The sequence below is a fragment of the Pseudorasbora parva genome, chromosome 20 (assembly GCF_024679245.1).
Source record: "Pseudorasbora parva isolate DD20220531a chromosome 20, ASM2467924v1, whole genome shotgun sequence".
Classification (NCBI taxonomy): Eukaryota; Metazoa; Chordata; class Actinopteri; order Cypriniformes; family Gobionidae; genus Pseudorasbora; species Pseudorasbora parva.
In genome coordinates, this window is record NC_090191.1 from 26,081,577 (window position 1) to 26,105,048 (window position 23,472).

At 44.0% G+C, this 23,472-nt stretch overlaps 1 pseudogene; it reads right to left on the reverse strand.

Annotated features, from left to right (window-relative positions):
* Positions 1–4,427: 4,427 nt before the first annotated feature.
* On the reverse strand, positions 4,428–16,748 carry LOC137049165 (sialic acid-binding Ig-like lectin 14; annotated as a pseudogene).
* Between the last annotated feature and the right edge of the window lie 6,724 nt (positions 16,749–23,472).

The window sequence follows — 23,472 nt, forward strand, 5'->3', positions numbered from 1 at the left end:
GTCCGCACACAGAGACTCGTTCCCAACCACTTCCTGCCGGGCAACCGCTTCAGGGGGTCGGGGACGAGGCTCGTGTAACACCCGACGCCAGCCTCGAGAGGCTGGTTCCCTTAGTAGATTATCTCGGCGCATGGAAATGCCTTCCGAGTGTATCCACATGGGTCCTGCGCATTGTAGAAAATGGGTACAGACTGCAGTTCGGTCGGCCTCCCCCTGGGTTCAGGGGGGTGACCTGGACTACAGTGGTACCAGAGCGGGGTCGGGTAATGGAACTAGAAGTAAAAACCTTACTGGCAAAGGGGGCCATAGAACATGTTCCTCCGCCAGAGAGGGAGTCCGGCTTCTACAGCCGGTACTTTATAGTTCCCAAAAAGGATGGAGGGTTGCGTCCGATTATAGATCTAAGGGATTTGAATCGGTCTCTAAGGAGGTTCAGATTCAAAATGCTCACTATCCCCATGATCGTGAGTCAGATCCAGTCCCAGGACTGGTTCGTCACGATAGATCTGAAGGACGCATACTTTCATATCTCCATCCTTCCATGTCACAGGAAGTTCCTGAGGTTCGCTTTCGGGGGCGAAGCGTACCAATATCGAGTACTTCCCTTCGGCCTAGCCCTCTCCCCACGCACATTCACAAAGTGCATGGATGCAGCCCTGGCTCCTATGAGGCTTCAGGGCATCCGTGTACTGAATTATATCGACGACTGGCTCATACTGGCCCAGTCGTACGAGATGGCGGTTCGGCATCGAGATGTCGTTCTAGCCCACATAAAGTGCTTGGGGCTGAGACTCAACACAAACAAGAGTGTGTTGACGCCGTCCCAGAGGACTACGTTCCTAGGGGTGGTATGGGATTCGACGACGATGCGGGCACAATTGTCTCCCGCGCGCGTCGAGACCATACTGGCGATGGTCTCAGGAATAAGGCTAGGCCACACCATCACTGTGAAGCACTTTCAGAGAGTGCTGGGGCACATGGCAGCAGCGTCCAACGTGATACCGTTCGGCCTGCTACACATGAGACCCCTCCAGTGGTGGTTGAAAACCAAGGGGTTTTCCCCCAGAGGGAATCCTTTTCGTATGATCAGGGTAACGCGCAGATGCCTTCGTTCCCTAGTCATATGGAAGAAACCTTGGTTTCTGTCCCAGGGACCAGTGTTGGGAGCGTCCTGTTGCCGGAAATCCGTTTCAACAGACGCCTCCCTCACTGGTTGGGGCGCGGTCATGGACGGCCGCTTTGCGAGGGGCCCATGGGAGGGCCGTCATTCCTCCTGGCACATAAATTGCCTGGAGATGATGGCGGTCTACAAAGCTCTCAGGAGCTTTTTCCCGGACCTCCGCGGCCAACATGTCCTGGTGCGGACAGACAATACGGCTGTCGTAGCGTACCTCAATCGCCAGGGAGGGGTAAGATCGCGCCCTCTGTGCAGATTGGCGCATCTAATCCTCCTGTGGTCCCAGGGGAAACTGTTGTCCATCAGGGCAATGTATGTCCCGGGGGTTCAAAATCAGGGAGCAGACATCCTGTCGAGGCAGGGGCTGAGGCCCGGGGAGTGGCGGCTCCACCCCGAAGTGGTGGAGGCCATATGCGAGAGGTTCGGCCCAGTGGAAGTGGATCTGTTTGCGTCTCGAGAGACGTCCCACTGTCCACTGTGGTTCTCCCTCACGCATCCAGCCCCGTTGGGGTTGGATGCCATGGTGCAGACGTGGCCGAGGCTGCGTCTGTACGCATTTCCCCCGATTGCTCTGCTCCCGGGAGTCCTGGAGAGGGTCCGTCGGCAGGGGGTCAGTCTACTTCTGGTAGCACCCCGTTGGCCGACGCGAGTTTGGTTCTCGGATATCATAGCCCTGCTGGCAGGTCATCCATGGCAGATTCCTCTGAGGAGGGATCTCCTGTCTCAGGCGGCGGGGACGATTTTCCACCCCCGGCCGGAGATATGGAACCTTTGGGTTTGGCCCCTGAGGGGGCCAGGTACCTAGAGGCTGGCCTGTCGGCAGAGGTGGTAGAGACCTTACTCAGCTCCAGGGCTCCGTCCACAAGGAGACTGTACAGCCTCAAGTGGAATGTATTTTCCACTTGGTGCAGGAGGCGTGAGGAGGACCCAGTTAACTGCCCAGTGGCTTCAGTGCTGGAGTTCCTCCAAGATCGCTTCTCTGCGGGCCTAACCCCGTCCACACTCAAGGTGTACGTGGCTGCCATTGCGGCTTTCCACACTCCTCTGGGTGATGGGCCTTTGGGTAGGCACCAGCTGGTTGTACAGTTCCTCCGTGGGGCTCGGAGGATGAGGCCTGTGGCTCAGTCCAGAGTTCCAACCTGGGACCTGGCAGTGGTTCTCGAGGGATTGGCTGAGGCCCCCTTCGAGCCACTAGAGTCAGCAGAACCTAAGAATCTGACCCTTAAGGTGGCCTTTCTACTCGCTATTACCTCTCTAAGGAGAGTAGGGGATCTCCAGGCCTTGGCAGTAACGCCGACTTGCCTGGAGTTTGCCCCGGGTGGAGTAAAGGCCATCTTGCACCCTAGGCCGGGCTATGTGCCCAAGGTCCCATCAAGGGTGGTCAGGTCTTTGGTTCTGCAGGCATTTCATCCTCCGCCTCACGTGACGGCGGAAGAGGGGAGGCTTCACCTACTCTGCCCGGTCAGGGCACTCAGGGTGTATCTGGCGAAGTCCGCACAGTGGAGGAGATCGCAACAATTGTTGGTGTGTTTTGGCTCACCCAAGAAGGGGTTGCCTGCGTCTACCCAGACTATCAGTAACTGGATAGTCCAGGCAATAACCATGGCTTACCAGGTGCGCAGTTTGCCTTCACCTGTAGCCGTGAGGGCACATTCCACCAGAGGCATGGCCTCTTCGGTGGCCCTCCTTTCTGGGGTCCCCCTGCAGGATATCTGCGAGGCGGCGGGGTGGGCTACTCCACACACTTTTATCAGGTTTTATAGCCTGGATCTCCCTGCGACGCCTGGCGCGAGGGTGCTCCAACCCTAGTTGTGCCCGGTTTCCGGCTTCACACTAGGACAGGCGCTACCCTCGGTGTGGCCTAGTGGGTACTCGTTCCCCAAAGCGTTTCGACGCAGTGGGAAGTTCCCTCGATAAGGGAACGGCTCGGGTTATGTATATAACCCTTGTTCCCTGAGAGGGAACGAGCACTGCGTCGTACCGCCACACCTCGGCACGCCTGGAGCGCATGCTTCAGAGCAAGAACTGCCGCCATTATGCGCCGGCTCCCCTTTTATACTTCCGGGTACGCCGTCACAATGACGTCATCACGCACGACCAATCGGATTGGACTAGTGTTTATTCAGGCTTCAGATTCGCTGATGCTTAGGGAGCATCCCCAAAGCGTTTCGACGCAGTGCTCGTTCCCTCTCAGGGAACAAGGGTTATATACATAACCCGAGCCGTTCCATGACAATATTTCAAATTTATCAAAAATGTAATATTATTAGAAATATTGTATGTGTTTCTAAGGACTTCTTTTGGACACCTTTAAAGGCGATTTTCTCAATATTTAGATTTTTAATAGTTGTATCTCAGACAAATATTGACCTATAACCCCCAAAAAAAAAACATTCATCAATGAAAAGCTTAAAGCTTATTATGTATAAATCTTTATATATATATATATATATATATATATATATATATATATATATATATATATATATATATATATATATATATATATAAAGATTTATACATAATAAGCTTTAAGCTTTCCACACATGCCAGCACGATGAATCCATATCAACACTATATATACAGAAAAATTTGCGGCAAAATTAAAACAACTTTGGACGATATCACTAAACATTTATTTTTACCGTGGCATCTTCTCATTATAAATTTGCAATACCAATAGGCTATAGAGGTAATCACTCAAAAATATACATTCAAATTGGTCTAGGAACCATTAGACAAACTGAGATGGATTACACTTTTCTTTTTTTACCCTTTTTGTTCCACTTTTACAAGAGGTTTTTATTGTTTTTAAAGTGACTCTACTGGAGAAAAAAAAAATTATTAAAAGGTTTTCATCAAACTTGTAGAAGTAGAAAGAGAATACATATGTCAAGGATCAAGGCAGCCACACTGAAAAATATAAAAAATAATAATGTCTCCAATTGAAAATGTTCTAGTGACTGATCACATTTTTCAGTTGGCCAAATTGAATTTCTGAATTGATGCAATTTAATTCACAGAAATTTAATTTGGCCAACGGAAAAATTTACATGTGATCAGTCACTAGAAAATGTTCAATTGAGGCCTGAGTTTTGTACAGTGCAGGCAGCCACATAAACAATAAACACAAGCAATACTGATTTAAGTTCAAATTCTCAATTATTAAAAGCCAAATCTTACATGCATTAACATCTTAACTTCTGCCAAGAAAATAAGAGTCTCTTATAAAACAGTCAGTGAAACAAGAAAAGCCTTAACAAGTTTAGAAGCATTACCATTATAATGTCATTATTCTAATTGATTACTGTATTCCTAACACTAAAATGCTATTTCCAAAATTAAATGCTACTATTTTACCATCCAAAAAAACAACAACAACAACACACCCCTGCTGAAGATCTCTATGGCTTACGATGTTTAACAGTTGCATAAAGCGAAGAGGAGTCTGCAAACAGCTCTTTCTCAACATCCTTTGACTCTTTTGGTTTAGTAATCACATCTGCTTTTACAATCACCTGAGTGTCTGCTGTTCTTAAAGACTCGCCCACTGAGCTCTCTGCCTTTGCCACTCGTCCAGAACGTTTGACAACAGCGTAGTCAGCATCAAGTGAGGAAACGCCTTTAAACTCTCGTGACTCTGGGGTAAATTTGTTGAAGTCAATGGAAGAATAAATGATGGACTCTGAATTTTCTGTGGCAGTTCCAGCAGAAGACATCTCGACATCATTGGCATTGACGGACTCCGCTTCATTCTCGTGTGGAACGGCCTAAAAGATTGACGGTCACAGGGTTAGATCAGTGACTGAAAGCTCTAATGTGTTTAGCAGTTTGTTTACTTTATTTGGTTGGTAAAAAGGGTATTTACAATTGCTTACAACTTTAGATTCTTGTAGTAAATACATCGTTTGTGTGATTTTGTGTAATTTATAACTCACATCACTGGTCGAAATGCTTCTTGTAGCACCTTCTCTTCTAGTCTGCTGAAGCTTCATACTTTTTTTTCTGAAAAGCACGGGTTCATGTTTAATATCAGTTCTGTACTAGGGACCCCCAAAAAGTAGGCTGAATACCAGTGACCCCAAAAGTATTATAACACCTTCTGTTATATTCAAATTGTCTGAATGTCCAATGCTATCTGACGACCATTTCGTATGTATTTTTACGAGATGGCTAATTCGTATGATTTCGTAACGGACTGTCTATTCACACCAAGTGCAAAAAGCTTGTTGTCAAGGGCTATTTGCACTAGCTCCGCCTAACAAATTAGGAGTTAGGGGTAGATGTAGGAAGGGCTTTTATTGTCCTTTTAAGGCGGCATCCATTTAATAATTTAAATAAAAATAATAATTTACACTATGCTATTATTGCATCCTGTTAATGTACAACAACACTGAAGTGCAAATTTATCTTTCAAAATGTATAAACTACATGTAATTACTATTTATATAGCAAAGAATTGCTAATTTTATATGGTGTAAATAGAATATATCACTATTTTCACTTAGTAAATAGCATCAACAGCTATTTACCCTTATTGTAAATATCATCTATAGCTAAGAAAGTACTTGTGTAGTGTTGTTTATCATATTAGTACATTTCATAGGTAAATGTCAAAATATGTTTGGGATCATTGTGAACTGTATATCTGTTTTAAATGCTAATTAATGTTTGTGAAATGTTTTGCTTGTTTTTTTTGTTTGTTTTTTGTATTTTGTAAATAATAATAATAATAATAATAATAATAATAATAATAATAATAATAATAATAAAAAATTGTATAAATACCTCTTGGTTTAATATTTTGTTATATATAATACAACCACATTCATGCTTTTTTTTTTTTTTTTTTTTTGCTTAGATCCATATATTTTAAACAAACATTTCACAATTAATACAATGAATGCATCACTTCTATGATGAATGTTTGTAATTTTCAAAAATAAAATACATATTGATAATTTTGAGGAGCAGAATGTGTCACTGGTTTATGGGTTGATCATTGTTCACAGGTATCCCTTGTGTATTTAAGCTCTTATGTTTGCCATAGTCTTTGTCTGATATTGTATGTGTGACCACTGTTGGTGAGTGGTTCAGTCAAGTTTGTTTCAAATCAAGTAAGTCAAGTCTTTTGTTTGTTTAAGCCAAGTCTTTGTTTTATGTTCATGATTTTTGTTAATAAAACACAGCACTTAGGTTCATCAACCTCGCCTTCAGTGGACAACATGACATTTTTAGAGCTTTAGATTTTTCATTTCTAATACTTGCTACTGTTCTTAAAATAAAGTTGTATTAAAATATTTCCATTATTAATAAATCACATTCATCTGCTTATATGCCCTAAAAGCATGTGAGCATATGACATAACCCATTAGCTCAATATCATATGTTGAGTGTTCTGTGTTCTTCTCTCTGAGTACACTGTAAAAAAAAAATATATAAAAAATAAATAAATAAATCCGGCCCCAATTGAAATTCGTCTAGTGACTGATCACATCTAAATTGAGTTGGCCAAATTGATTTTCTGTGAATTGGTGCCATTTATTTCACATAAATTTAATTTGCCCAACTTAAAACATTTAGATGTGATCAGTCACTAGAAAAGTCAATTTAATGTAATTAAGGTTGAAATGACTTAAACATCCAAGTTGATTGTACTTAATTTGATGCTGCAATTTTTTTTTTTTTTTTTTTTTTTTTTACAGTGTTGTTCTGTGACCCCCAAATTGTTTTTGACAACTTAGTCAAACTTAAAAATGTCTGAATGTCAACTGCAATGAAGATACAAAATGACAGCGAGTGGTATCTGCAACCGAATCATGTCAGAGCTTTTCTCAGAATTAACTTCTGTATTTATTATTTTGGTATAACTGGTGTTGAGTGTGTGTGTGTTTTTTAGTGAATGTGTGAACCATAGTGCTGCTTTCTCAGTAACACTTAGTGTAGTGTCAAAATATGTATCATGTTAATTTTGAATTCTTTATCTATTTTTAATCATTTAATCAGCTTTTTTGGTGAACTGTTTTGCTTGTCCTATTTTTTATTTTATTTTTTATTTTTTTATAAATACCTCCTGGTTTGAATTGTTTTACTAAAATCTGTTCACTTAATTGAATATACATTATGTAAAAATGAAACTCTTACATACTATGATTTGAATAGATCACTTGTATAATTAAACACGTTAGTAATTTCTAAATCAAAACGTTTATTTTAAAAAGAGTAAAAGTAGTATATTAAAATGTATAACCTCACATCTATTCAAAATGTTTATTACTTTCTTTTAGTCAAATTACATTTTTGGAGTCATTATGTAAACCTTTGAGGCTATATATTTTATTATTATCATTTTCAATAGTTGTTACTGTTCTTGGAATAAAGTTGTATTTATGTATTTTCTGCCACATAACTGAATAAATCACTTTCATCTGCACCATTTGTCAGTAAAGCATCTGAGTTTATATACAGCAAAACCTCAGCTCATTATCAGCTCATTATCATATGTTGAGTCTGTTCTGTGATCTTCTCTCTGAGTAATTTACTGTATTATTGTTGTTCTGTTATGGTTCTTAATACATTATGTGTCGTTCACCTACCGTACACAGATAAATGTAACGGCACAGAACATAATGACCAGCACAGCTCCAACAGCAACTCCAATCATCACAGAGGAAAGATTCACATCTAAAGAGGAATAAAAGGAATGATCACTGATTCAGTTAAACAAGGACTAGTGAGTCATATCGTAATCTTTAAACAACAAAATAATGAGGGCAGGAGCATGGGAACAATATGAAACGTGAGAGATAAGCATCAATGACTAGTGTTACAGCTTATTTTCATTCACTAATCATCAGCTGACAGATCCTCAATTTTCCACAACCCTGTAGAGCAGTGGTTCTCAAACCGGTCCTGGAGGACCATCACATCCATAATGAAGGCTAGATACGGCGGAGTCACCATCGTCATTTCCGGCGGCCGTTTTGTCACAGGCAAGTTTTCTGTCAGGCTCTGTGGAACCTGATGTAGGTGAGTGATCTGTATGAACATAAATACTCTTATCTCACTGAAATCTTGACGGTTTTACAAATGGTTTGGTTTCTTACAAACGTTATTAACATGGCTACAAATCTAGATCCTTTAACACGTTGAAATTGCAACTTTCCGTTTCAATAAACGACTTAATCGTGCAGCTTGTGTAAAAAAAATAAAAATATTCTATAGCCGCTATAACTGTGTGCCAGTACTTCACACAATTATTCTGCTTGTTTCCTAAGAAACTACAGGGTCTCAGGTTTCTAAAGAGGTAAGGCATTTGATGGTAGGCAAAATTGCCTATTTTTATTTTTTTAAATACAAATTATTTTATTATAATAGTGTTCCCATTCAGTCGGTCACTCTCGACGCCACGTCGCTTGCGAGAGCCAATCTACTTCGAGTCTAACTATACGAGCCAATGCACATTGGCATGCAATGATTGCACCAGGTGCTCATGCCACGCCACGCGGGTATAAATGAGACACAGGTGATTGCATCAAATTATCCTTTTGCTTCGGAGCCGAGTGGTATGCCAGATATCACTCCTCACTTCGCAGTTCGACTGAGAAAGAGCCTGCCTTTTGGAAGAGATCTCTTCGGTCGGTGTTGGTGTGACAACACAGCAGCGGGTCGTGTGTTCTTCGGATCTTCTCTCTTCGTTGTCCATAAGAGCAACCACAAGGGCTGTTTTCACAGCTGGTACGGTGCGCTAGGTGGAGAGCGCTAAAAAGCCGTTCTCACGGCTGTTGAAAGCGTCCTGTGAGAGAGAGCGCGCACGACAGGCTGCACTATATTCCTGTCTGTGTCGCCGCGGCCCCACCCCCTGCGTGTTTCAGCACCAAGGAGAGCATCATTCTAAAAGAGCAACACAGATAGAGCTTGCGTCTTTTTAAAGATGACATTCTATCTGTGTGTTTCTGGGTGCGGTGGGTTCATTTCACCGCGGGATGGTCATCAGCGCTGTATCTCGTGTTTGGGCGTGCAGCACGCTGAGGCAGCGCTGATGGATGACTCATGTTCTTACTGCGGGAACATGACCATCTCGGAGTTGCGGTCGCGGCTCCGTCTTGCAAAAGGCGGAGCCCCCGTGCCTCTGCCGCGATCTAACCCTCCACAGAGGGTTACTTCCGGTAGTAGCGCGGCCGATTTGAGGGTGACGGTGAGCGCGCTTCCTCCAGGGAACCAACCCGCGGGGAATCCTCACTCCTCCCGCGCTCCGCAGCCAGTAGAGCTGCCGTTGGAACGAGGTGGGCCGTCCTCGAGATGCGCACCACCCGTATCCTTCGGGGCTCCCCGCGATGACGAAATGTCCATCGCTGCATCGGAGGGAGGGTCAGAGTTGTCTGGAGATGACGTGTCGGCGCAGGGGGCTCCTTCGGGAAGACCCGCTGTGCCCGATACCGATCCGGAGATGATGGCCATGCTTTCCCGGGCCGCCAAGAGGGTCGGGGCTCGTGTGGAACCCTCCACCGTGTCCCGAGCCGTCGAGGTTGGACGATTGGTTTCTCGGGGTGGCCCGTGCTGGTTCTCAGCGCCCCACCCCGGTTCCTTTCTTCCCGGAGGTGCACGAGGAGCTCACTAGGTCGTGGACGGCACCTTTTACTGCCCGAAACCGGCCCAGTGGGTCCTCCTCCCTCACCACCCTTGATGGCGGACCTGCAAAGGGTTACACGCAGGTTCCTCCCGTGGAACGGGCCGTTGCTATGCAACTGTGCCCTAACTCCACATCAAGGGGGAACCCGTGTCTCCCCTCCCGGGCCTGTAGGTACTCCTCCGATCTGATCGGGAAGGCCTACCAGGCTTGTGGAGAGGCAGGTTCCGCCCTACACGCTATGGCGTTGTTGCAGGTTCATCAGGCCCAGGCACTGAAGGACCTGCACGAGGGTGGTCACGATCCCGCGGTTCTACAAGAGCTGAGGGCGGCGACGGACCTCGCGCTTCGTGCGACGAAGGTTACGGCGCGTGCCGTGGGACGTGCGATGTCCACTATGGTGGTCCAGGAGCGCCATCTCTGGCTGTGTCTGGCGGACATGAGGGATACCGACAAGATCAGGTTCCTTAATGCCCCCGTGTCCCAGACTGGCCTCTTCGGCGACGCGGTGCAGAACTTCGCCCAGCAGTTCTCGGCCGCACAGAAGCAGACTGAGCCCATCAGTCACATCATGCCGCGGCGGTCAGCTGCTGCCTCCACCCCGCCGCCGGCAGCGCCTCAGCCAGCTCGTCGCCGAGGGCGGCCGTCTGCGTCTGCCTCCGCTCCCGCGTCGCAGCAGCAGCCTCCACCCAAGCGGCGTCGTGGAGCCGGGCGCAAGCCGGCCGTCCCGCCCGTCCAGGCAGCCCCGAAGAGGGGCAAAGGCAAGGGGAAGCGGTCCTGAGACGGGCGACCCGGAGATGAGGAGGACTGCTCTCCAGGAGACGGTGACCGCACCGCTCCTTCCCCCGGAGGAGGGCCGGGTGGAGAATCTTGTGTTCCGTTTTGTTTCTGTTCCGCCGCTGGGCTCAGCCCAAATTTTCAATAAAAGAGCAGTTTCCTTCATCTCCGGGTCCCCAGGGGGCCCGGAGAGTTGTGGCCGGTCAAACGCCGGACCACTCTCATCCTCCTCCTGTGTCGCCAGTGGGCAGCAGCAGACGACGCACGGACACCCCACAAACTCCGTGCGGACCCTCTGCCCAGCCATGGAATCAGGTAGGTGTCGCACGGCACACTCACACCTCTCTGCGGGCCGCCTCCACGAGACAGCCGCCCCAGACCGGTGCCTGTATTCCACCTCGCTGCCCCTCGGTGGGTACGCCGGTGGTCCCGATGATCCCGCTTGTTCGGTCTCTGCGAGCCTGGTTAGAGCTTCCCAGTCCGTCTCGCTGGCTCATTCGGACCATCAGGCTCGGCTATGCGATTCAGTTCGCCCGGCGTCCCCCCAGGTTCACGGGCGTCCGCTTCACTTCGGTGAAAGCTGCAGACGTCCGTGTCCTGCGTGCGGAAATCGCAGTCCTACTGGCGAAGGACGCGATAGAGCCGGTCCCTCCAGCCGATATGAGGACAGGCTTCTACAGCCCGTACTTCATTGTACCCAAGAAAACCGGTGGGTTACGGCCAATCCTGGACCTGCGAGTACTGAACCGGAGCCTTCACAAGCTACCGTTCAAGATGCTCACGCAGAAACGCATTTTCGAGTGCATCCGTCCCCAAGATTGGTTTGCAGCGATCGACCTGAAGGACGCGTACTTTCATGTCTCGATTCTCCCCCGACACAGGCCGTTCCTGCGCTTTGCGTTCGAGGGGCGAGCATATCAGTACAAAGTCCTACCCTTCGGGCTGGCCCTGTCCCCCCGTGTCTTTACGAAAGTCACGGAGGGGGCCCTTGTGCCCATGAGAGAACAGGACGTTCGCATCCTAAACTATCTCGACGACTGGCTCATCCTTGCACAGTCCCGGGAGCAGTTGTGCGAACACAGGGACTTGGTGCTCAGACACCTCAGCCAGTTGGGTCTTCAGGTCAACTGGGAAAAGAGCAAACTCGCCCCCGTGCAGAGGATCTCTTTTCTCGGTATGGAGTTGGATTCGGTCAAGCGGACTGCGCGTCTCACGAAGGAGCGCGTCCAGTCGATGCTGAACTGCCTGAACACGTTTCAGGGCAGGATGGCGGTTCCACTGAAACATTTTCAGAGGCTCCTGGGGCATATGGCGGCTGCGGCGGCAGTAACACCGCTCGGCCTGCTTCATATGAGACCGCTTCAGCATTGGCTTCACGGCCGAGTCCCGAGATGGGCGTGGACACGCGGCACGTATCGGGTGAGCATCACTCCGTCCTGCCGCAAAACCTTCAGCCCGTGGTCAGATCCCTGGAGGAGGCAGACCCAGCCCTAGCTTTGCTCTGTCCCGTCCGCGCTCTGCGGATCTACGTGGACAGAACCCAAAGCTTCAGGACCTCAGATCAGCTCTTTGTCTGTCACGGAGGCCAGCAGAAGGGAAAGGCTGTCTCCAAGCAGAGGATGGCCCACTGGATAGTGGATGCCATCACCTTGGCTTATCAGGCACAAGGCGTGCCCTGCCCGCTCAGGCTGCGAGCACACTCTACTAGAAGTGTTGCATCCTCCTGGGCGCTGGCACGTGGCGCCTCGCTGTCAGACATCTGTAGAGCTGCGGGCTGAGCGACACCTAACACGTTCGCTAGGTTTTATAGCCTACGTGTAGAGCCGGTCTCCTCCTGTGTTCTCACCTCAAACGGGTAGAAGCACTGAGAGGCCCGGCTCTTGTCGGCTTGCTGCGCCTCGGCGCTTAATTCTCCAGAAGCAAACTCTGTGAGTCCTCCACCGCCCTCGGTGCCGGGCGTGGCGGAGCGTCCGGCATCAGGCCCCTTACCGCTGAATCCTGGAGAACCGGTAATTGGCTGGGGCCATGTGATTGACCCTACGGGGATCCCACACTTCTTCCACGGTTGCTCCTCTCGGAAGCCCGTGTCTTTCCCTTGGGAGAGCCCTCCTTTTAGGGATGGAGCCCCCCTCACGGCGGCGGGCTACGGCTCAGCTCGGTCCCCACATAACTCCCGTGGTATGATGTGGTTCCGCAGCGGCCTCCCATTGGGCACGCTTTCCCAGTGTTATCCAATAGTCACTGTGCGGGTCATGCGGAACAGCAGTGATGGACTTCTCGGTGTGAGCCCCGTCTCATCAGGTAAGAGAGCTCAGGAGGCTCACACAGGGCACTGGAAGGGGGCAGAGTCCATGGCGCTTTGGTAGGGATTCCTATTCGTCGGTACTCCGACGTGGTGTCGAGAGTGACCGACTGAATGGGAACGTCTCGGTTACGTATGTAACCCTCGTTCCCTGAAGGAGGGAACGGAGACGCCACGTCCCGTCGCCATGTCCTCTGTCCCTGCCGGGGCGCCAGTCTACCTACTCGGCTCCTCAGCAAAAAAGATAATTTGATGCAATCACCTGTGTCTCATTTATACCCGCGTGGCGTGGCATGAGCACCTGGTGCAATCATTGCATGCCAATGTGCATTGGCTCGTTTAGTTAGACTCGAAGTAGATTGGCTCTCGCAAGCGAGATTCCTATTCGTCGGTACTCCGACGTGGCGTCTCCGTTCCCTCCTTCAGGGAACGAGGGTTACATACGTAACCGAGACGATATTCTTACAGTTTTAGTAGAATATATATTGATTTAACAATACCTTGTAGTGTTGTCAAAAATATCGATATTTCGATATATATCGATACTGGAATATCTGAAACGATACGATTCTCCGTTTTTACAGTATCGATATCAGGTGCGCTCTCCTCTCTGACCGTCAGCGAGTTGACACACACACCGGCATATTCTCACTCAGCCCGGTTAACCTCTGAGCACGGCGAACGCGCGTTCTGCTGGACTTTTTCCTCATGACAGTGTGTTAGTGTTAGTGTGTGATCGGTCTGAATTTCGCGCGGGATTGCACATAAATTAATTCTACTAATCCCCGCAGATTTCGTGCTCACATCTGAAGCGCACACACACATAGCCTACCGTAATAAAGCCGCCTCTGACATGATACAAGTGCAAACATTTGCTTCCTTTTCCAGCTTATTATTGGTCAAATACACTCAAAGAATTATCAGTGCACATCTGGAAGAGTATTAACGTAAACATAGTCGCAAACATTTCAGGAAGAACGAGTAACAGGAACAGTGTGCAGGATCCATGCGTCTGTTAGTCTTAAAGGGACCGCAGTCATTTGCTATTCAAACTACAAAAAGACAAACGATCACACTGCTCTTGACTGATCAACTTGTGTAACTTTAATAGTTTCATCTGTACGCTATTGAATTTTTTACAAAGAACATTATCCAATGTTGTTTTAAATGTAATTACTATGCATTTTTTTAATTTAGTTCCTTATCTGAATGTTAGACCTACCTGAAAAAATAAAGTAGTCTGTTTAATTTGTATCTTCTATTCTATTGCATTTATTTGTGCTATTGTTTGTAATCTGTTTATTTGTTCTTATTTTATTACTGTTTACTCGTCTTTTTAAATTCAATATACCATTCGAAATCAAGCTTTCTTGTGCTGTGTGTAAGCTATTGCAACACAATTACCCCGTTGTAAAAAATACATTGAGATAGCAAAGATTTGTGAGATAATTTTAATAATAATTGATCAATTGATCAATAATTGTTCAAATCAAAACGATGCCCAACCCTAAGGATCATGCTGGCCACATGAATTTTTAGTAAAAAATAACAATGAATAATAACAAGTTCTGTTGTCATATTAAGCATCTTATCTTATTTATTTATTTATTTACTGTGGTATCGATTTAGTATCGATATATCGATATTTTAGTCTGATATCGTATCGAAGTCATAATTTTGGTATCGTGACAACACTAATACCTTGTGTGTGTATATTCATTGCACCTATCTGTTCTGTTCAAAGTTACTTTCATATTGAAGTCCATGGTTATAATTATTAAGTATGTAGTGTCATAACTACATCTCTGACGTTTATAACAAATGAAACAGTTTGAAAATCGCTTGAAATTTTAGCAAGTTATGGTTATTTAAAAGTACATGCACCATTAAAACACACTGTTACGAGTGAGCGAGCTGCCTGTGACAAGATGGCCGCCAGTTGCGGACGCCGACCTCTATTGGCAACAGCGCGCACGAGACATCTAGCCTTTATTATGGATATCTATAGACCACCAGTCCTGCACATTTTGTATGTCTCCCTTATCTAACACACCTGATTCAACTCTTGAGCTCATTAGAGACTGCAAGACCTGAAATGTGTGTGTCAGATATAGGGAGACATACAAAATGTGCAGGGCTGGTGGTCCTCCAGGACAGGTTTGAGAACCACTGCTGTAGAGGATAAGCAGTAAGGAGAATGAGTAGGATGAAATTTGTTTTCAATGGGATAGATCACAGAACTGAAACTCACGGTTTACAGAGAGAGGCAGTTGAAGCCGTTTAGTTGCATTGCCATGAGTGTTGTTGCCGACACACTCCAGAGTGGATGTGTGTGTGAGTGACTGATGTAGAGTGATGGAGCTCCTCAAGCCTGTGCTGTTCAATCGCTCTTCACTGATGAACGTGTTTGAAGAGTTAGTGACAGGACGTCCAGACAGACGCCACTCCAGTTCAGGAGAGGGATTCCCATCAACCTCACAGAAACACACAGTTACATCCTCACCGATACAGCTGGAGGAGGGAGCGATTTTAGGGGCATCTAAACAAGAGAAAGAGAGAATGAGGTGATACATATACAAGTATAGTGTCTTATGGAGGAGAACAGAACTGATGCCAGAAAATCCCTACACTGAACATGTAATGTGATGTTGCCCTGTGCTGTTTTGTTCTTGTCCCATAGCTGGTAGGTTATAGTGCAGGTGAAAGTGACTCTGTGGTGACGGTGAGTCGCAGTGAAGTTCAGATCAGAGATGAGCTCCTGTTGTCTGATCTCACTGAGGGGGATTCTGGGAGTGGAGCTCCATGTGAGAGTTGGTGGAGGAGAGGAGCAGAGAGACTCAGCAGAGCAGCGCAGACTCACAGAGCTCCCCTCCAAAACCTCCTGTTCCTCAATCAGCTTCACTGTGGGTTTGGGTGGAGACTCTGAAACAAATAAATATATATGTAGATGTATATGTAGACATTTCATTGTGGCATACTTGCTTACAATTTATCATGTACAATATCTTACCAATCACTTCTATCTGAACATGTTTTTTTGTGAAAGTCCATTTCAATCCACCTTCACTCTCAATCCTAAAGTAATAAGTACCACTGTAATTTGATCTAACATCATAAAAGACGGTGGTACAGTCCTTCTTATGTAATATTCCAGTTATGTTTCCCTTAATAATTGAGTTTTGGCTGGACATGGAAGAGTTGAAAACTATTTTCTCAAACCCAGTCCCATCTTTATGCCAACATCCTGTAGCATTCTCAGTGAGGGTGTTCTCATATTTTTCCTTAATCTCAAATGTGCACTTTATGATCACACAGGATCCACTGAGAGCTTCAATCTTCTCTGGTAGACTGATGCTGAAATCTTTACACCGAAATCCTACAACACATACATGATGAAAACATTCAGACACAAGCAGAAACAAACACATTTCTGCTGTTACACAAAATGCAACAAACAAAATCAATATTTTTATTCCATTACAAAACATTTATTTGCATCACAGTCACTCTTAAACGGGTTTAACATTAGCAGAACAGCAGCAACGGTTAAATAAAATATCCAACTGCAATTTATTCCAAATAGTAATTATATTCCTTTTAAGAAATCTTTCTTGAGAAAAGAACTGATTTTCAACATTGTCCTTCAGTGTCTGTAAGTAAACTTTCTGAAGCATCATAGTTTCAGAACAATAGTTTAACACTTCACGATCTCATTTAAGTCACACTTTTGTTGTTTAAAAACTAGATTTGAAGAAGAGAAGGAGACCATACCTTGTAGCAGAAAGGATAAAATAATGATTTTCTCTGCCTTATTCATCTCTTCATTAACACACACTCAGTCCTGTGAAGAAACACAACAAAAACAAACTAATATAAAATATAAATTAAGCCTGATCATAAACTGATATTTTTGTAATTATACTGAACAAACATATTTTTGAACTCACTATAAGAGTCCAGCAGATCAGTAAACTGAAAAACACTTCTGAAGAAACGTTTAAAGAAGAATAAGAAGAGTTCAAGACTTGCCAGAGATGAGAAAAATTGTCATTTCTTTTCTAAATGCAGAAGTTATGTACTGTGATGTCTGCCGATGATCTGAGACTGTGAGAAACTGCGCTGTGTGAATTAATAAACTGACTGACAGTTCCTGTATCGCCATCAAAATACATTCTGTTCACAGAGCCACATAAAAAAGAAAATAGGAACCATCCTTGTGCATAGTGGAAGATCATATCAATAATTTAGTAAAATGTTTATACAGGTTTTGAACTTTAACACATATTCCTATTCAGTTGCTGAAATTTACTGTATCAAAAAAAAAAGTGTCACATTTGCATCAATTTCGTGCTCAGTATTCATATACTAAGATGAGCTTAATGTTTTTTTAATTTAAATCAAAAGCATCTGAAAAAGTGTAATTAGGGCTGGGCGATATAGCCCAAAAATATTATCACAATATAGTTTTCAGTCGATATCGATAAATATCACGATAAATGTAAAATCTTTATTTCTTTAAAGTTTAAAGGCATAGTTTTGCTCCTGAGTGAAAGATGTAGAAAACAGCACAACTGTGGTTTTAAACTATCCTTTATTGTCAAAACATGACAAACACTTCTCTAACAGGTGAACAATTTATTAAAACTAAGGTAGATTTATTTATTAAAATCTTAATTGTGGTCAGCCTTTTTTCTCGATGTATATCAGTAATATCATTACTTAATCGTGTAAGTAGTAAAACACTAAAAACGCAAACGGGCACAAAAAAAAGGTCCACTGTGCATCTTTCTCTCTCTCTCTCTCTCTCTCTCTCTCTCTCTCTCTCTCTCTCTCTCTCTCTCTCTCTCTCTCTCTCTCTCTCACACACACACACACACTCTCTCTCACACACACACAGACACACACACACACACACACACACACGCACGCGCGCGCATCTCATCGACACACACCTCACCGACAGTTGGCTGGTTGCGAGAGGAAGGAGAGAACAAATTTCAGTATTTGTAGATCTCCAGTAAGGGCTGTCTAGCCTATTATATTAATTTTAAACATCAGATGAAATTATTTCTCTTTTGATACAGGCGATGCTGAGTCATTAATACATCACCAAAGACAAACAATTATGATAGCGATGTACAAGTTCGATGTTTTAGTGATTATAGTTTGGTAGCGTTAGCTTGTTGTAAGTCACCCACCGCAACTAACAAGGTGATAAGCCTGCTGTGCGTGAATGTAGTTAATGTAGATTTACCGCTGTGTTGGGCTCAATGTTATATGGAAGAAATTCGAAGAAGCATGATAATTTAATAATTCAATTCTGCGTGGTGAACGTGAACCTATGATAAGCAATCCACGTACGTCGCAGTTTTATGTCAGATGGGATCGCCAAAATATCTCCAATCTAAAGTTGAGCGAACTAACTTTTCAATGAAATCTGTGTCCTCCGAGCTGGTCATGAACTCTGAGTTTTCTTCACTATTGCTCATTTTTATCGCTCCACTTCACTCCGATCCTCTAAGCCTGTCAGTCACTGACTGTAAACAACAGCGCGTGAAGCACCCAGAAGCCCGGTCTGCAAGCATAGCGCACAAGCATTATATTGAGAATTTATCGAACTGTTTTATTGAGGAAAATTGTGATAATTATCATTATCATTTTATCGCCCAGCCCTAAGTGTAATCATATCTTTTTGTAGAAAAGGGAAATAATATTTCATCTTTCTTTTCCCACAGCATTTAAGCAGGCTCGGGTAACCCCACTGCTTAAGAAACCATCTCTGAATCCTGCACTTTTAGAAAAATACAGACCGGTATCCCTTCTGCCTTTCATTGCAAAGACACTTGAGCGAGTTGTGTTTAGTCAACTCTCTATGATTCTTGAACAGAACAATCTCTTGGACAACAACCAATCCGGCTTCAAAAGCGGCCACTCGACTGAGACTGCCCTACTCTCAGTTACTGAGGCACTGAGACTGGCAAAAGCAGCTTCCAAATCCTCAGTGCTCATCTTGATGGATCAGTCTACTGCTTTTGACACAGTTAACCACCACATCCTCCTGTCAACTTTTAGGAAGACGGGTATCTCAGGAACTGCTCTCCAGTGGTTCAGGTCATACCTCTCTGGTAGGTCCTACAGGGTGTCATGGAGAGGTGAAGTGTCTAAGTCACATCATCTAGCTAACTCCCCAGGGCTCAGTGCTTGGTCCACTTCTCTTCTCCATCTACATGTCATCATTAGGCTCTGTCATTCAGAAACACGGCTTCTCCTATCACTGCTATGCTGATGACACTCAACTGTACTTCTCATTTCAACCAGATGATCCTACAGTCGGTGTTCGTATCGCTGCCTGCCTGACAGACATTTCTGGCTGGATGAAGGAGCATCACCTTCAACTTAATCTTGCAAAGACAGAATTACTTTTTGTCTCAACCAACCCAGCATTTCATCAAAATTTCTCCATTCAGCTTGGTTCATCAACCATAACTCCTTCCAGGACAGCCAGCAACCTTGGAGTTGTGATTGATGACCAGTTAAACTTCACTGACCACATTACTGCAACAGCCCGGTCCTGCAGATTTGCTTTATACAACATTAGAAAGATTAGACCCTTCTTATCAGAACAGGCTGGACAACTCCTGGTTCAAGCTCTTGTTTTCTCCAGACTGGACTATTGTAATGCTCTTCTAGCTGGCCTCCCAGCATGCACTATTAAACCCTTGCAGCTGATCCAGAATGCAGCGGCGAGAGTGGACTTTAACAAGTCGAAGAGAGCGCACGTCACGCCTCTCCTCATCAGACTGCACTTTCTGTCAGTGGCCGCTCGCATCAAAATCAAGACACTGCTGCTCGCCTACAAAGCAACCACTGGCTCTGCACCAATATACCTTGACTCACTTGTTCAGACTTATTCACCCTCCAGAAGCTTGCGTTCTGCAAGTGAACGACGCCTCATGATTCCATCTCAAAGAGGCATGAAATCACTCCTTTCAAAAATCACGGACCTTTTCCTGGGCCGTTCCCACCTGGTGGAATGACCGGCTGATCTCAATTCGTGCAGCCGAGTCTGTAGCTTTCAAAAAGCATCTTAAGACACATCTTTTACAACTGAAACTGACCAATAAAGACTAGCACTTAACTATCCAATTACATTTTCTCTTTGTTTGTTTGGGGGGGGGGGGGGGGGGGGGGGTACTGTGCTCGATTAACTGAGACTTCTTACAGCACTTGCAGGTTGTTGGCCTTGTTTGTTTCGTTGCTTCTATTGCTCTCCTCTTTTTGTAAGTCACTTTGGATAAAAGCGTCTGCTAAATGATTAAACGTAAATGTAAGAATCTGGATTGCCGTATGAACTCATCAGCAGCAGCCTTTTAATGTTCACCAGTAAGTGTTGAAAAAAGTGCATTGGTTAATTCAGTGACCTAAGAAATGTTCAGTTCAGTAACGTTAGTAACGTTAGGACGGTAACGTTAACTGTTTCTCGTGGGGTCGGAAGGTATTGCCATCATTTAAGTTACAGGGACTGGTCAGTTATTTTATTGCCGTCCGTCTCTCACCACCCATGTAAAAATCCCCGGCCGAATTACCTACTTCTTTTGACAAACGCAAGGTTGTGTTGATGTAACAGCTGTCCGAATCCACATCTCTTGAGTTTTCAACAATATATCACTTCAAAATTCACTGTTTGTAATCAGTTTTAGGCCACTGCAGAACACCATATGATTGCTTTGCTGTTATTAGGATGCATTTATAGACTTGTATTTCCTTAAAATGCTGGCAAGTATTTAGAGAGCACTTAAACATTTGAATTGGTCCATTATTTATAGCAGCATTTATGATGATTTTAACATTGATGATGATTTTCAATGTTATGATTTTAACTGTTATTGCCTATTTTTGTAGTCTTTTATTGTAGCTAGTATTAGGAGAGCAGTCCAAACTCAGTTAACATATCAATACTCTCCTTCTAGTCATACTACAATACTTAGTCATAAAATGTATTTTTGCATAATATGATTATTACAATCAATACACTCAATACCTTCACTGTCCTTAGAAAGAAAAAAGTCAATAACTTCACTGTTATACAGCGTAAAGCCATCAAAATCGGTAAGCAACAATCATACAAAAGCAATTGCAAGTAGGCCTACCATATTTTAGCTGGGTACCAAATATCATTTGTGTAAAGAATAGGTCTAGTAAGCTATGTGATATTACTTTTATTATTTTGATGTGCTATTACTCAAACTAAGTGTTGTATAACCAGCAGGAGCGTGATGTGTAAGCTGAATTTGGTGACTTTCAGTGAAGTTAGTTGAATATTTTTCATAATAAAAAAATCCTAACAATTATGCAAAAACAAATTTGATCAACTGTATGACAAGTAGGCGAGTTAATGCAAACTCTATAGTGTGTAACATTGAAGTTATAACGGTTTTTGTAGTAATGCTTAACACGTTTTGCACTTTGCTTTGCAGACGGTGCCTTTGTACTTGTCTCTTATAAGGCTCGTTTTGAGGAAAATTCTTTCTTTTACCGTCTGAAAAAAATTGGGTAGCTAGTTGTCTACGTTCAAGTGTCATTAGTGTTTTAACAATGTATAGATCCTGAGTTTCGGGAAGTTTGAATCTGTGAATATATTGTCAATTTTACCGAACTGAACTAAAGCCCTGACTGTATTTCTAGTCCAAGTTCAAAATAAAACACTAACCGCTCCATTGTTAACGCACTGAGCTGTTTGAAACTGCCAGCGGCGCATTATCTTTGTGAGGGAACGCAAAACTCGTATATATATGAGTTTAGTTGGACCATCATTTATTTTTCAACAGGACAATGACCCCAAACACACCTCCAGGCTGTGTAAGGGCTATTTGACCAAGAAGGAGAGTGATGGGGTGCTGCGCCAGATGACCTGGCCTCCACAGTCACAGGTCCTGAACCCAATCGAGATGGTTTGGGGTGAGCTAGACCGCAGAGTGAAGGCAAAAGGGCCAACAAGTGCTAAGCATCTCTGGAAACTCCTTCAAGACTGTTGAAAGACCAGTTCAGGTGATTACCTCTTGAAGTTAATCAAGTGAATGCCAAGAGTGAGCACAGCAGTAATCAAAGCAAAAGGTGGCAACTTTGAAGAACCTAGAATATGACATATTTTCAGTTGTTTCACACTTTTTTGTTATGTATATAATTCCATGCATTAATTCATAGTTTTGATGCCTTCAGTGTGAATCTACAATTTTCATAGTAAATAGTGTTAGGGGTTAACAATAGAAAATAAAGAAAACTCTTTGAATGAGAAGGTGTGTCCAAGCTTTTGGTCTGTACTATATATAATATATACTATAATATACTATATATATATATATATATATATATATATATATATATATATATATATATATATATATATATATATATATATATATATATATATTGTGCACCTGTAGTGGAGAATGTGTGAAGGTGTAACTGTTGTGTTGTGTTTGTAGGAGAGAAAAAAAAGTTACAAATTTATAACTCCTAAAAGATTTTTCTCTGTGACTTCAAATTTATTGATACACGTGTGAATATGATCTACAGATACAAATTTCACTAAACTGAACATTTCTTAGGTCACTGAATTCACCAATGCACTTTTTTCAACACTTACTGGTGAACATTAAAAGGCTGCTGCTGATGAGTTCATACGGCAATCCAGATTCTTACATTTACATTTACATTTAATCATTTAGCACAGGGTTTTTCAAACTTTAGGATGCCAAGGACCCCCAAGTATGATGAACTTTTATGTAGGACCCCCTTCCTAAAATCCATCTATTATTATTTAGGCATAAGAAAAAACATTTTAAACTGTTAAATTAAAACACAAAAACACATCAATTGTGTGACATTATAAATACAAAATATTGTTTCCAAACTTAATAAATTGGCTATAGCCTACTTTAATGTTGGATGTAAAAACATAAAGAAAAATTATTTGTACAATAAACATATGCAAGCAGCTTACATACTGCGTTACAAGCCCAGTGAGTAAGATAAAGGGGACTGCGAAGAAAGATACAAAGCAAACATTTACAATTCTGGAAAGTAGCCTATGTACATGGCAAGAGAGGAGAGAAACATTTAGAATAAAACTGAATGTTCCCTTTCGAAGGGGAACTCGAGCTGCGTCAGCTGACGCTATGGGGGAACGCCTCCAGCGTGACCGGTGTCTGAGCTACTATCAAAACACAGCAATCGTATTAACTGGCGACAGCCTATGATGTCATCAAGGTGCGACCAGGAAGTATATAAGGGCGCCTTGCAAACATGACACCAGCATCTTCGTCTTCAGGGACTGTTTTTGTCTGAATGCTTCAAATCAAAGGTAATCCAGATTCATTTATTTTCTGCCTGGGATTAAGAGCATGCACAGTCAAGCTCTTGTGGAGTCATTTGTTCGATTGTGTGTAATGTGAGCGAAGTTTTCAATCCGAGATCGCTCCGTTCTCGTCTAGCGCTCTTCCTGAGGGAAGAGCGTTTTTGCATCTGAGATTAGTGATGTGATCCCCGCTCACGCTGAGGCTGAGCGCGGATGCACGTCACAGTCCC